This window comes from Sapajus apella, unplaced genomic scaffold (assembly GCF_009761245.1).
Source record: "Sapajus apella isolate SASKATOON/1434 unplaced genomic scaffold, GSC_monkey_1.0 scaffold199, whole genome shotgun sequence".
Classification (NCBI taxonomy): Eukaryota; Metazoa; Chordata; class Mammalia; order Primates; family Cebidae; genus Sapajus; species Sapajus apella.
The window spans coordinates 373,703-377,564 of record NW_022437139.1 but is presented as its reverse complement, the minus strand read 5'-3'; the positions used below and the strand labels follow the sequence as shown (position 1 = coordinate 377,564).

The 3,862-nt window shown below is 38.8% G+C and overlaps 2 protein-coding genes, 1 long non-coding RNA gene and 1 pseudogene across 3 annotated transcripts in view; 2 read left to right on the top strand and 2 right to left on the bottom strand.

Annotated features, from left to right (window-relative positions):
• The window catches only part of LOC116543885, a 373,403-nt gene that overhangs the window by 4,679 nt on the left and 364,862 nt on the right, over nucleotides 1-3,862 (top strand). The window lies entirely within an intron of this gene.
• The window catches only part of LOC116543866 (zinc finger protein 429-like), a 785,602-nt gene that overhangs the window by 572,607 nt on the left and 209,133 nt on the right, over nucleotides 1-3,862 (bottom strand). The gene's annotated exons all lie outside the window — the stretch shown is intronic.
• LOC116543867 (zinc finger protein 708) overlaps nucleotides 1-3,862 on the bottom strand; it is a 29,006-nt gene that overhangs the window by 21,158 nt on the left and 3,986 nt on the right. The window lies entirely within an intron of this gene.
• LOC116543876 lies at nucleotides 30-581 on the top strand (annotated as a pseudogene).

Genomic DNA, 3,862 nt, shown 5'->3' with positions numbered 1-3,862 from the left:
ATATATATATATATACGCATACTCTTATTTAAAAAAGAAAATATATATATATATATATATATATATAAAGATATAAAGATATATATACTCTTTCCCTGCCTTTGTCGAGTAGTGCAGAGGCAGAGGCTCAAGTGCATTCAAGATCTGGCTTTACCCATAACCCACCACCATGACCAAGGAAGGCATTGCTGCTGGAGGTGTAATAAACATTAATACTGCTTTACAAGAGGTGCTGAAGACCGCTCTAATCCACCATGGCCTAGCATGTGAAATTTGAGAAGCTGCCAAAACCTTAGACAAGCGCCAAGCTCATCTTTGTGTGCTTGCATGCAACTGTGTTGAGTCTATGTATGTCAAGTGTGTTGAGGCCCTTTGTGCTGAACACCAAATCAACCTAATTAAGATTGATGACAACAAAAAACTAGGGGAATGTGTAGGCCTTTGTAAAATTGTCAGAGACGGAAAACCCACTAAAGTGTTGGTTGGAGTTGTGTGGTAGTTAAGGATTATTGCAAGGAATCTCAGGCCAAGGATGTTGTTGAAGAGTACTTCAAATACAAGAAAAAATAAATCTTTGGCTCACACACACACATATACTCACAAAAAAATACATCTGAGAAAATTTCTAAACTTACTCTAGAAATAAATAAGTGGTAGGGTACAGTGACTCACTCCTGTAATCCTAGCACTCTGGGATGCCAAGGCCGGCAGATTGCCAGAGCTCAGGAGTTCAGGACCAGCCTGGGCAACGTGGCAAAACCCTGTCTCTACTAAAATACAAAGAAGTTAGCTGAGTGTGGTGACATGAGCCTGTTGTTCCAGCTACTCAGGAGGCTGAGGCAGGAGAATTGCTTGAACCTGGGAGGCACAGGTTGCAGTGAGCCAAGATCGTGCAACTGCACTCCAGCCTGCACGACAGCGGAGTGAGACTCAGTCTCAAAAAAAAAAAAAAAAAGGTAAATGAAATTTCTCACAAATAAAATACATGATTAGATATTATTTTTTCTGAAACCCACCTCTTTTATGCCTTTTATTACCTTTCAAGTCCTAATAAAATATAATTTACAGTTAAATAATGAAAATCAAAGTAAGTGAACAAATTTTTTCAAGGTGACAAACCCAGGGAGTGGTAATGCTAATCAGGAAACAGATGTGTCTGACTCATTTGTCAAGTTGGGCCACCCAATCACTTGAGATGTTCACCCACCCCATTCTGCTCACCTTAAGTGCTCAACAACCACCCTCTCAGGAGACACTACACTATGCCCCAGGTGCGTTTTACTTTGCAAGTTCTTGCACCATCTCACTTGGGTCCGGTGTTGTTTTTTTTTTGTTTGTTTGTTTGTTTTTAAATAAAATTTAGAGAATTCAAGGAGCAGAAATTGTTTCTGTGTTTTCCCCCTCAATACCAGCATCTGATTGACTGACCAGCAATGTGTCTCCAAGAAATGAAAGCTGGGTTGGGAGAAGACAATCTTAATATCTCAAGGGGTTAGTTTTCCAAAGAAGGAGAATGCCAGAAGATGTCTCTCAGCCCCAGGGCATCCAACTGCTCCCTTGAGAAGCTACACTCCATACCTCAGGTTGTCCTTAGAGAGAAAATGACCCAGGAGCTGATATGCACTAGACATTCTGGCAGAAAAACTCATGGTGTGTATCTTGGTTTACCCCAAGACATTACTGAAACCCAAGACCGGGAAAAAACTAAAGCAGGGGGCTGAAGACAAATCATTCTAACATAAGGTTTCCAAAGAAAGATGCAATAAAAATGATAAAGGGAATATCACCACCGATCTTACAGAAATACAAACTACCATCAGAGATTACTACAAACACCTCTATGCAAACAAACTAGTAAACTAGAAAAAATGGATAAATTCCTGGACACTTACACCCTCCCAAGACTAAACCAGGAAGAAGTTGAATACCTGAATGAATGAATAACAAGGTCTGAAATTGAGGCAGCAATTAATAGCCTACCAACCAAAAGGAGTCCAAGACCAGATGGGTTCACAGCCGAATTCTACCAGAGGTACAAAGAGGAACTGGTACCATTCCTTCTGAAACTATTCTAAACAATGCAAAAAGAGGGAGTCTTCCCTAACTCATTTTATGAGACCCCCATTATCCTGATACCAAAACCTGGCAGAGACACAGCTAAAAAAAAAAAATTTCAGGCCAATATCCATGATGAACATTGATGCAAAAATCTTCAGTAAAATATTGGCAAACTGAAAACTGAATTCAACACATCAAAAGGCTTATCCATCACCATCAAGTTGGCTTCATCCCAGGGATGCAAGGCTGGTTCAACATCCGAAAATCTGTAAACGTAATCCATCACATAAACAGAACCAAATTATCTCAATAGATCCTGAGAAGGTCTTCAACAAAATTCAACAGTCCTTTATGCTAAAAGCTCTAAATAAACTAGGTATCCATGAATCGTACCTCAAAATAATAAGAGCTATTTATGACAAACCCACAGTCAATATCATACTGAATGAACAAAAACTGGAAGCAATCCCTTCGAAAACTGGCACAAGACAAGGATGCCCTCTCTCACCACTCCTATTCAACATAGTATTGGAAGTTCTGGCGAGGGCCATCAGGTAAGAGAAAGAAATAAAGCGTATTCAAATAGGAAGAGAGGAAGTCAAATTGTCCCTGTTTGCAGATGACATGATTGTGTATTTAGAAAAGCCCATGGTCTCAGCCCAAAATCTCCTTAAGCTATTAAGCAACTTCAGTAAAGTCTCAGGATACAAAATCAATGGCAAAAATCGCAAGCATTTCTATACACCAATAACAGACAGAGAGCCAAATCATAAGTGAACTCCAATTCACAATTGCTACAAAGAGAATAAAATACCTAGGAATACAACTAACAAGGAATGTGAAGGACCTCTTCGAGGAGAACTACAAACCACTGGCTCAAGGAAATAAGAGAGGACACAAACAGATGGAAAAACATTCCATGCTCATGGTTGTGAAGAATCAATATTGTGAAAATGGCCATACTGCCCAAGATAATTTTAGATTCAAAGCTATCCTCATCAAGCTGTGAATGACTTTCTTCACAGAACTGGAAAAAACCACCTAAAACTTCATATGCAACCAAAAAAGAGCCTGCATAGCCAAGATAATCCTAAGCAAAAGAAAAACAAAAAACCCCAAAGCTGTAGGCATCATGCTACCTGACTTCAAACTATATTACAAGCCTACTGTAATCAATACAGCATGGTACTGGTACCAAAACAGAGATATAGACCAATGGAACAGAACAGAGGCCTCAGAAAGAATGCCACAAAACTACAACCATCTGATCTTTGACAAACCTGACAAAAATAAGCAATGGGGAAAGAATTCCCTTTTTCATAAGTGGTGTTGCGAAAACTGGCTAGCCATATGCAGAAAGCTGAAACTGGATCCCTTCCTTACACCTTATACAAAAATTAACTCTAAATGGATTAAAGATTTAAACATGAGGCATAACACCATAAAAACTCTAGAAGAAAACTTAGGCAATACCATTAAGGACATAGGTATGGGCAAGGACTTTATGACTAAAACACCAAAAGCAATGGCAACAAAAGCCAAAATATACAAATGGGATCGGATTAGACTCAAGAGCTTCTGCACAGCAAATGAAACTATCAATAGAGTAAACAGGAAACCAACAGAATGGGAAAAAATTTTTGCAATCTACCCATCTGACAAAGCTAATATCCAGAATCTACAAAGAACTTAAACAAATTTACAAGAAGAAAACAAACAACATCATCAAAAAGTGGGCAAAAGATATGAACAGGCAGTTCTCAAAAGAAGACAGCTGTACAGCCAACAAACATATGAAAATAAG